We start from the raw sequence: 12,909 nt of genomic DNA, 5'->3' as shown, positions 1-12,909 counted from the left end.
GAAAACACGCCAGTAAGAAGACCCGCTCAGAAAACCCAGGATGTCTTGATCTCATGACGCAGTAGTATCGGGGACCCAAACCCAAAGCTTCAATAACCATGGCCAAGCGGACATTGTTACGGAAGTGCTGCTGACCCCAGGGTGTTACCCTAGTTATATCTTGATAGGTCCGCCATTTGGTCTGCGCTACAGAAGTTCCCAAGTGAGGGAAAAGTGAGCGCTCATACTGTTCTATAAAATCCTTCTTCACAGACTCACTTGCGTCTTGAAGGTGAGGAATCATTATGGATAAAACTAATTCTTGTTGCCAAGCCATGAAGGAGATTAGGAAGAAAGGAGATCGATGGGAGTAAGATTACTGTGAGCGACAAGTAAAAGTTACGACTTATATAAAGGAAGGAGCTAGCGTAACTTAGAAGCCAACGGTAGCTTGCCACTGAAGTTTTACCGTCTTTCCATGATTTGGGTTTGGCACAATTTTCTATAGAAGGCATTAAGAACTTTGAGATGAGGAGATAAAAGAAGCTCGTAAGCTAAGTCACTTACTTTCTTTGAAGTTAGATAAGGCTCACAATATCTGGGGGATAACTTCTTAAACTCCCCAATAGATAAAGAACTTCTTTTGTGCCGTACTCGAATGAAGACCAAAACCTTGGTATCCAAAACACCGATTTTCACTTCTGAACTCATTGTTCTGAATCCTTAAAACAGCGTGACTCCTGAGAAGTATTCTAGGAAAAGGGTCTTCCTTTTTTTAAACAGAATCTTTCTTTTATTTTTGAGAGGGAATAATTTTAAGATCAAAAAGGGAGATTCTTACTCCTGTATGCCTCGAAGGCTGGGGAGGAATCTTACATTCTACCCCACTTAAAAAAGTGTGAGATGTCCTCATCTCGCCAAGTAGAGGACAACTCTTTTTCTTAAGATCCAATTTATTCTAGGGTTCCTTATATTCTGGTCAACCCAACAGAATACGGGGATAAATATCCCTTATATAGAACTCATCATTAAATAAATTCATTTCAGATCATATCATTCATATCTTTAACACGATAATGGTCCATCAGATCGAAATTTTTTCTTGCTGAACATTCCTCCACGGGAATTTCAGTCAAGCAAGTTTTCAATTTGTCATCCCTTAACTTGATATACCGAGTGAAGTGTTAACAGTAGTACTTTGACAGCACAATCCACTAATCTCATAGTGATTTGTTGAAATCATTATCATCATTTATCATTACAGGGACTCGTCCCATTCATACTCATTGCGGTTTTGCTCAAGTTATTATATTTCAACTAAATTTCAAAAATCATCATTTTTCAATCAGAATCCCAATCAATTCATCAGTTCCCAAACAGAATTAAAAATCATATCAACCACATTCAAATTCGTCATCTGGATAGCATTAACGCTTATAATTTCAAGTCTTAGATTTACTCGTATATACTGTCAGTAAAGAGCTGCAGTTATACTCTCGGTATATACGGATAGTCACGGCCCTTGGAATTATAAGGTAAATACCATCATGTCTAGGCCTCAAGCAAGTCAAGGATTCTATATAATTGCGGTACTTCCATCTGAAGACCCAATTACCAAATTACGAATTTCAATTTGAATATCAAATTGTATGAATTATATCACACAATTACAACCTTTTTGTGTTTCTTGATAAATTTCTGACCTATTTGTCTTCTCAATTGATCTTTATTAACCAAATGCTCTGATACCAACTGTGAGATCCCCCTGTTCCCACCGAGCAACGGATTCGGGTACTAGCAGCGGAAGTAGCACTTCTCACATGGGACAGGGGTCCCACATTCGGGGCCTCGTCCACGGATATCCGGACAAGAGACTAATCCGTCGGTTTTTCCAAAACCGAACCCGGAAAAAACTTCCCTTACCCGGAAAGCACGGGCGATTCCACCAGGATAATTTTTTACTCTAACGTAGTCAAGATCATTACTGATCACGCTGATCCAACTGCACCTATAAAGATACTCAGTCGGATCAAGGAAGAAACTTGCACTTGGATCATTGGGATCAACGCTTTTTTCCCCATCAAGAGGCACAGCCGTTGATTCCTATCCATAGAACAATTACTATCCAGGACTTACTTCATCTATCGTAATAACAGAAATTGAGTCTCGGTTTACGGATCCATCAGTCCAGCCTAACCCCATCCGATCCCATGGGTTAGCCAACCGCCCAACCACTGTAGTGATGAGATCCAATTTGGAATTTGGTTAGGATTTGTCCCGGGTACCAAGGAAAAGAGTTCCAAGGCCCCCTAGCCGGAATTTCATGCAAACATAAAACTAGCCACACCACTTACACACCCAATATGAAAATTGCCTTTTTCTTAGCATCAGCTAACTTTAAAACAATCTTTTAATGAAACCATAGTACCACTGATCACAATCTCCCAATTTATCCAGTTGATTCATAATTTCCCATCATTCCTTCATCAGAGTATCTATGGCATCATTGGCAACTAGAACGCTCACCACCTGTCCACACAGAGGCCGTTTCCATAGTTCCTAGCCCATAATACTCGGCAATATAATCACTTATCAAGATGGACTCTCGTTGAAGATCAGCAAGATCAACCAACAGATCCATATAAAAGAGCCATGGACTCATCTGTTGAGGACCAGCAAGGTCAGTCAACCAGATCCATGCCCGGTTTCACAAAACAACTCTTACTCCTTGTTCCAATATCTTCCTCGACGCACGCGTGGGTATCCTAGGCGACCCAGAGCCCGAGCACCGTATGGTCAGCACCCTCTAGGATCCTTCGCAGGTGACCTAGCGCTTCACTCATAGGCCGCTTCCTTGGTCCCTCATCCACCGTACCGGAAGCTCACCATTTTAATCGAACCGAGGCTGGTTAAGACCTCGGTCGACCTTGCTACGCGAGACGTCCTCCATTGACTCTCCGTCAGCAGTTGCAACTTTATCAGTTAGGTCTCCACGACCTTAATCACAAGACGGTCAAAATGCTTCCCCAGCATTCTTGACATAAAACAGCCATTTACAAACAGCATTTACAAACAGTTTACAAATACAGTTTCTATATTAACTCTCATTTTTCCACATTATCCCTCATTAATCCACATTACTTATTCCACATTCCATGTATATGTGTACTCATCCAATCACCTCCTTTTCCATCTCTTCACTTCAGATTCCTTCACATCACATATCATATATTCACATCCATATCCACATCCATACATCCACATCCACATCCACATTCACATCCATACATCCACATCTACATGCTTATCTCCATTTTCACATCCTCATTTATACATCCACATCCCATATCCACATTCATACATACACATCTATATCCACATCCACATCCACATCCACATTCACATCCATGCATCCACATCTACATGCTTACCTCCATTTTCACATCCTCATTTATACATCCACATCCCATATCCACATTCATACATACACATCCATACATCCACATCTACATCCACATACATACATACATCCACATCCACATTCCACATTCACATCTATACATCCACATCTACATTCACATTCACATACATCCACATCCACATTCCCATACATCCACATCTATACATCCACATTCCACATTCACATCTACATTCACATTCACATACATGCATCCACATCTACATTCCCATACATCCACATCTATATATCCACATTCCACATTCACATCTACATTCACATTCACATACATCCACATCTACATTCACATTCACATACATCCACATCCACATTTCCATTCACATCTATACATCCACATCTACATCCACATTTACATCTATGCATATACATCTTCATGCATATATCCATTTTCATGTTCATACTTCCACACTCCCATCTCCATATCCACACATCCACATACATACATCCATTTTCACATTCCCATTTATATAACCCCATATACCTTCACATCTAATCTTTTACATCACATCCATTCTCGCCCTATCACAACCCATATACATCTTATCCTATCACATACACTTCTTACCTCATCCCCCCATACACATCTTAATTCATCTTATCACATCCTAACTTATTTCATAAGCATCTTATCACCTCTTATCACACCTCTTATCACCTCTTATCACACCTCTTATCACATCCTATCACTTTCCATACGCATCTTATCAATTCTTATCACATCTCATACACCTCTTATCACATCTTATCACATTTCATATCTTTTTTTTTCTTTTTTTAAAGAGAATTCTTTTATTTGATATAAGATTTCTCTACACATTTATTTATACATAAATTCCATTTAAGGAGACTAACACTTTCGAAATTAAAATCAATCTTTTATGCATCTTCTTATGCATGATTTCAATTTGGTAGGGAATTATACTTTTAGAATAAAAGAATTTCTCTTATGCATCTAAGTTAAGCATAAAATCCATTTATGAGGAAAATCATACTTTTAGTATAAAAAGAATATCTTTTATGCATACCTATATGCATGAAATCCAATATGATAAAAGTAACACTTTTGATATAAAAATTTTTCCTTTATGCATACTTCTATGCATGAAAATTAAAAATGATAAAAGTAACACTTTTGATATAAAAATTTTCCTTTATGCATACTTCTATGCATGAAAATAAAAATGGTAAAAATAACACTTTTAATATAAAAATTTATCCTTTATGCATACTTCTATGCATGAAAGTAAAAATGATAAAAGTAACACTTTTGATATAAAAATTTATCCATTATGCATACTTCTATGCATGAAAATAAAAATGGTAAAAATAACACTTTTGATATAAAAATTTATCCTTTATGCATAATATTAAAATTCAATTTCTCCATGATTATAAGAAATTCTTTCAATTAATCTAGGATGATGATTCCTAGAATATGGTAGGAAGTCCTCTTTTTATGCTTTGAATGAAAATTTTTTATGCATAATTTTTATAAAAATTTTGCCATAGCTCCGCTGCTATGACTGATAAATCTCAATTTTTCTAAGGGATAAAGCTTATCATTAAGGAAATAATTAAAATGATTCTCTAATTGGATCCTTAATCCATAATGGATTGAATCATCAATATACATAAACTAAAAGCATAAGAAAAAGCCATTAATTTGGCCTCAAGCATAGCTTAATCTTGGGTTAAGGAAAAGCTTTATGAAAAGCTTGATTTGGATTGAGAATGGGTCATGAGTATGACCCTTTCTTGAGTGAGAGAGAGAATTTACATAAGAATCATTAGAATTTAAACATAAATGAAAATTAACTTCAATAGCATTTATTAAATTATGTAACTCTTCACTACTATTCAAACTTCAATAGCATTTAAAAAAAAACCATACCAATTAAACTTCTCAAGCTTGAGAGGGGTTGAGAAGAGAGAAACATTGAGAAATTATAGAAAGATCAATATTCACTAATTACCTTACAACTTGCTTGATTCTTTGTTCACGGTAGAGGCCCCCAACCAATCAATTGGTTAAGTATGTTGATGGAGCCACTAATGGGGATTGAAGAAAGAGGGAAGCTCCAAAAACTAGTGAATTATTAAATGAATTCACAGTTTCGGGCTTAGGTGGAGTAGAGTAACGATGCATAAACACTATATATTTTTCAACAAGGGGGAGGCTTCTATTTATAGGAAAAATTGAGCTCCTAACCAAACAAACTGATTCTAGAATTTTCTAAATCAGTTTGGTCAATATTTGACCATTTTTAGGTCAGTTAAGCTAACTTTTTGGAACTAGACTTAAATGAGGAGAGAGGAGAGATGAAATATCTCAATTTTTATGAGTTTAAAACTCATTCAAGCATGTGAAATATGCACCTCCTTTAAAGAACTCCCTTTCCTTACATATGTCATATTTTTAATATTGCTCATAGTTTTTTACTAATAAACCTTGTACATTTTCAACTCTTCATCTTATGTGAAATATGCACCTCCTTTAAAGAACTCCTCTTCCTTACATATGTCATACTTTTAATATTGCTCATAATTTTTTACTAATAAACCTTGTACATTTTCAACTCTTCATCTTATGTGAAATATGCACCTCCTTTAAAGAATTCCCCTTCCTTACATATGTCATATTTTTAATATTGCTCATAGTTTTTTACTAATAAACCTTGTACATTTTCAACTCTTCACCTCATGTGAGCATTTACTCATTTTTGGGTATTTTCTTTTTACAAGTTGGATTTATCTCCTCCCTACACATGGATTGATGCTATTGGTCCATAGGAACCTTAATTGGACCATAGTCTAAAGATTTCTGAAAATCTAGACCCTTAGACTAAGGTTCTTTATAGCTATTTTCAATTAATTCCAATTGCACATTGGAAAATTCTTTTTGAATTTCTGTTTCAGGGGAACTCATCTGAATTAGAAGAGATATTTTTCTATCCAAAAATATTCAAAATCTGAATATTCTCTCTCTAGAATATTTTTCTCTCTCTAGGCTAAAACAGATAGAAACAAGGTCTTTATATTTCTGAAGAGGGATTGATTACAGGGAAAGATACTAGACATCAAAAAGGGGGTGGGGGAGGAATCTTACATTCTACCCCACTTAAAAAAACGCGAGATGTCCTCATCTCGCAACTTGTGATAATTTCGCAAGATTCACGAATATGAGACTTAGAGAAAAATTTTAATCAAGATTAACCACCAAGATAAGTCTTAAAGAGAGCAAGATTCAAAATACGAACAAGATTTAAACTTTATTCATTCTCGGAACTTATACAGTAAAGATAGAGGAACTCTTTACACTTCCATAAGCCCGTCCATCATATGGTCACAAAAGCAGTCCTCACAAGCTGCACAAGTATAAGGTAACTCATCTATGGGAATGATTCTGTGGGTTATTGCTGCGCCTATCTCAGTGGTATGAGGTGTTCTAACAAAAGGACCTCTGAGAGGCAAGCCAAAAACGGGGTAAAGGCATATCTTCTCATGAGGAAGAAAACACGCCAGTAAGAAGACCCGCTCAGAAAACCCAGGATGTCTTGATCTCATGACGCAGTAGTATCGGGGACCCAAACCCAAAGCTTCAATAACCATGGCCAAGCGGACATTGTTACGGAAGTGCTGCTGACCCCAGGGTGTTACCCTAGTTATATCTTGATAGGTCCGCCATTTGGTCTGCGCTACAGAAGTTCCCAAGTGAGGGAAAAGTGAGCGCTCATACTGTTCTATAAAATCCTTCTTCACAGACTCACTTGCGTCTTGAAGGTGAGGAATCATTATGGATAAAACTAATTCTTGTTGCCAAGCCATGAAGGAGATTAGGAAGAAAGGAGATCGATGGGAGTAAGATTACTGTGAGCGACAAGTAAAAGTTACGACTTATATAAAGGAAGGAGCTAGCGTAACTTAGAAGCAACGGTAGCTTGCCACTGAAGTTTTACGGTCTTTCCATGATTTGGGTTTGGCACAATTTTCTATAGAAGGCATTAAGAACTTTGAGATGAGGAGATAAAAGAAGCTCGTAAGCTAAGTCACTTACTTTCTTTGAAGTTAGATAAGGCTCACAATATCTGGGGGATAACTTCTTAAACTCCCCAATAGATAAAGAACTTCTTTTGTGCCGTACTCGAATGAAGACCAAAACCTTGGTATCCAAAACACCGATTTTCACTTCTGAACTCATTGTTCTGAATCCTTAAAACAGCGTGACTCCTGAGAAGTATTCTAGGAAAAGGGTCTTCCTTTTTTTAAACAGAATCTTTCTTTTATTTTTGAGAGGGAATAATTTTAAGATCAAAAAGGGAGATTCTTATTCCTGTATGCCTCGAAGGCTGGGGAGGAATCTTACATTCTACCCCACTTAAAAAAGTGTGAGATGTCCTCATCTCGCCAAGTAGAGGACAACTCTTTTTCTTAAGATCCAATTTATTCTAGGGTTCCTTATATTCTGGTCAACCCAACAGAATACGGGGATAAATATCCCTTATATAGAACTCATCATTAAATAAATTCATTTCAGATCATATCATTCATATCTTTAACACGATAATGGTCCATCAGATCGAAATTTTTTCTTGCTGAACATTCCTCCACGGGAATTTCAGTCAAGCAAGTTTTCAATTTGTCATCCCTTAACTTGATATACCGAGTCAAGTGTTAACAGTAGTACTTTGACAGCACAATCCACTAATCTCATAGTGATTTGTTGAAATCATTATCATCATTTATCATTACAGGGACTCGTCCCATTCATCCTCATTACGGTTTTGCTCAAGTTATTATATTTCAACTAAATTTCAAAAATCATCATTTTTCAATCAGAATCCCAATCAATTCATCAGTTCCCAAACAGAATTAAAAATCATATCAACCACATTCAAATTCGTCATCTGGATAGCATTAACGCTTATAATTTCAAGTCTTAGATTTACTCGTATATACTGTCAGTAAAGAGCTGCAGTTATACTCTCGGTATATACGGATAGTCACGGCCCTTGGAATTATAAGGTAAATACCATCATGTCTAGGCCTCAAGCAAGTCAAGGATTCTATATAATTGCGGTACTTCCATCTGAAGACCCAATTACCAAATTACGAATTTCAATTTGAATATCAAATTGTATGAATTATATCACACAATTACAACCTTTTTGTGTTTCTTGATAAATTTCTGACCTATTTGTCTTCTCAATTGATCTTTATTAACCAAATGCTCTGATACCAACTGTGAGATCCCCCTGTTCCCACCGAGCAACGGATTCGGGTACTAGCAGCGGAAGTAGCACTTCTCACATGGGACAGGGGTCCCACATTCGGGGCCTCGTCCACGGATATCCGGACAAGAGACTAATCCGTCGGTTTTTCCAAAACCGAACCCGGAAAAAACTTCCCTTACCCGGAAAGCACGGGCGATTCCACCAGGATAATTTTTTACTCTAACGTAGTCAAGATCATTACTGATCACGCTGATCCAACTGCACCTATAAAGATACTCAGTCGGATCAAGGAAGAAACTTGCACTTGGATCATTGGGATCAACGCTTTTTTCCCCATCAAGAGGCACAGCCGTTGATTCCTATCCATAGAACAATTACTATCCAGGACTTACTTCATCTATCGTAATAACAGAAATTGAGTCTCGGTTTACGGATCCATCAGTCCAGCCTAACCCCATCCGATCCCATGGGTTAGCCAACCGCCCAACCACTGTAGTGATGGGATCCAATTTGGAATTTGGTTAGGATTTGTCCCGGGTACCAAGGAAAAGAGTTCCAACGCCCCCTAGCCGGAATTTCATGCAAACATAAAACTAGCCACACCACTTACACACCCAATATGAAAATTGCCTTTTTCTTAGCATCAGCTAACTTTAAAACAATCTTTTAATGAAACCATAGTACCACTGATCACAATCTCCCAATTTATCCAGTTGATTCATAATTTCCCATCATTCCTTCATCAGAGTATCTATGGCATCATTGGCAACTAGAACGCTCACCACCTGTCCACACAGAGGCCGTTTCCATAGTTCCTAGCCCATAATACTCGGCAATATAATCACTTATCAAGATGGACTCTCGTTGAAGATCAGCAAGATCAACCAACAGATCCATATAAAAGAGCCATGGACTCATCCGTTGAGGACCAGCAAGGTCAGTCAACCAGATCCATGCCCGGTTTCACAAAACAACTCTTACTCCTTGTTCCAATATCTTCCTCGACGCACGCGTGGGTATCCTAGGCGACCCAGAGCCCGAGCACCGTATGGTCAGCACCCTCTAGGATCCTTCGCAGGTGACCTAGCGCTTCACTCATAGGCCGCTTCCTTGGTCCCTCATCCACCGTACCGGAAGCTCACCATTTTAATCGAACCGAGGCTGGTCAAGACCTCGGTCGACCTTGCTACGCGAGACGTCCTCCATTGACTCTCCGTCAGCAGTTGCAACTTTATCAGTTAGGTCTCCACGACCTTAATCACAAGACGGTCAAAATGCTTCCCCAGCATTCTTGACATAAAACAGCCATTTACAAACAGCATTTACAAACAGTTTACAAATACAGTTTCTATATTAACTCTCATTTTTCCACATTATCCCTCATTAATCCACATTACTTATTCCACATTCCATGTATATGTGTACTCATCCAATCACCTCCTTTTCCATCTCTTCACTTCAGATTCCTTCACATCACATATCATATATTCACATCCATATCCACATCCATACATCCACATCCACATCCACATTCACATCCATACATCCACATCTACATGCTTATCTCCATTTTCACATCCTCATTTATACATCCACATCCCATATCCACATTCATACATACACATCTATATCCACATCCACATCCACATCCACATTCACATCCATGCATCCACATCTACATGCTTACCTCCATTTTCACATCCTCATTTATACATCCACATCCCATATCCACATTCATACATACACATCCATACATCCACATCTACATCCACATACATACATACATCCACATCCACATTCCACATTCACATCTATACATCCACATCTACATTCACATTCACATACATCCACATCCACATTCCCATACATCCACATCTATACATCCACATTCCACATTCACATCTACATTCACATTCACATACAAACCTGCAGGCGCTCGTGAAACCTCGTTGCAATCGGAGGAGATGAAGCGGCAGGTGCCGGTGATGCTGCCCGGGAGGAGGAAGCCTGCTCTGATACCAATTGTTGGAATTAGGGTTGCAGGAATGCACACACAACTTCAAGAAGATGAGGAAGCTTGAGCACAACACAGTAGTGTATTATGAGTGCCAAAAATGAAAGATTACAAGCCCTAGAAGATAATGGGCGTATATACAATGCACGGGGGAAAAAACCTCCTAGTGAGGGAAAAAGTGCCCCGGCGGTCCTAAGTGTGTTCACACACATCACTACTATAATATGGTAACAATATCCACATCCACATCCACATCCACATTCACATCCATGCATCCACATCTACATGCTTACCTCCATTTTCACATCCTCATTTATACATCCACATCCCATATCCACATTCATACATACACATCCATACATCCACATCTACATCCACATACATACATACATCCACATCCACATTCCACATTCACATCTATACATCCACATCTACATTCACATTCACATACATCCACATCCACATTCCCATACATCCACATCTATACATCCACATTCCACATTCACATCTACATTCACATTCACATACATGCATCCACATCTACATTCCCATACATCCACATCTATATATCCACATTCCACATTCACATCTACATTCACATTCACATACATCCACATCTACATTCACATTCACATACATCCACATCCACATTTCCATTCACATCTATACATCCACATCTACATCCACATTTACATCTATGCATATACATCTTCATGCATATATCCATTTTCATGTTCATACTTCCACACTCCCATCTCCATATCCACACATCCACATACATACATCCATTTTCACATTCCCATTTATATAACCCCATATACCTTCACATCTAATCTTTTACATCACATCCATTCTCGCCCTATCACAACCCATATACATCTTATCCTATCACATACACTTCTTACCTCATCCCCCCATACACATCTTAATTCATCTTATCACATCCTAACTTATTTCATAAGCATCTTATCACCTCTTATCACACCTCTTATCACATCCTATCACTTTCCATACGCATCTTATCAATTCTTATCACATCTCATACACCTCTTATCACATCTTATCACATTTCATATCTTTTTTTTTCTTTTTTTAAAGAGAATTCTTTTATTTGATATAAGATTTCTCTACACATTTATTTATACATAAATTCCATTTAAGGAGACTAACACTTTCGAAATTAAAATCAATCTTTTATGCATCTTCTTATGCATGATTTCAATTTGGTAGGGAATTATACTTTTAGAATAAAAGAATTTCTCTTATGCATCTAAGTTAAGCATAAAATCCATTTATGAGGAAAATCATACTTTTAGTATAAAAAGAATATCTTTTATGCATACCTATATGCATGAAATCCAATATGATAAAAGTAACACTTTTGATATAAAAATTTTTCCTTTATGCATACTTCTATGCATGAAAATTAAAAATGATAAAAGTAACACTTTTGATATAAAAATTTTCCTTTATGCATACTTCTATGCATGAAAATAAAAATGGTAAAAATAACACTTTTAATATAAAAATTTATCCTTTATGCATACTTCTATGCATGAAAGTAAAAATGATAAAAGTAACACTTTTGATATAAAAATTTATCCATTATGCATACTTCTATGCATGAAAATAAAAATGGTAAAAATAACACTTTTGATATAAAAATTTATCCTTTATGCATAATATTAAAATTCAATTTCTCCATGATTATAAGAAATTCTTTCAATTAATCTAGGATGATGATTCCTAGAATATGGTAGGAAGTCCTCTTTTTATGCTTTGAATGAAAATTTTTTATGCATAATTTTTATAAAAATTTTGCCATAGCTCCGCTGCTATGACTGATAAATCTCAATTTTTCTAAGGGATAAAGCTTATCATTAAGGAAATAATTAAAATGATTCTCTAATTGGATCCTTAATCCATAATGGATTGAATCATCAATATACATAAACTAAAAGCATAAGAAAAAGCCATTAATTTGGCCTCAAGCATAGCTTAATCTTGGGTTAAGGAAAAGCTTTATGAAAAGCTTGATTTGGATTGAGAATGGGTCATGAGTATGACCCTTTCTTGAGTGAGAGAGAGAATCTACATAAGAATCATTAGAATTTAAACATAAATGAAAATTAACTTCAATAGCATTTATTAAATTATGTAACTCTTCACTACTATTCAAACTTCAATAGCATTTAAAAAAAAACCAT

This window comes from Cibotium barometz, chromosome 5 (genome assembly GCF_041138505.1).
Source record: "Cibotium barometz isolate CiBa-2024 chromosome 5, ASM4113850v1, whole genome shotgun sequence".
In the NCBI taxonomy this organism is placed as follows: Eukaryota; Viridiplantae; Streptophyta; class Polypodiopsida; order Cyatheales; family Cibotiaceae; genus Cibotium; species Cibotium barometz.
The sequence above is the reverse complement of the archived record's forward strand: the minus strand, read 5'-3'. Positions refer to the sequence as shown.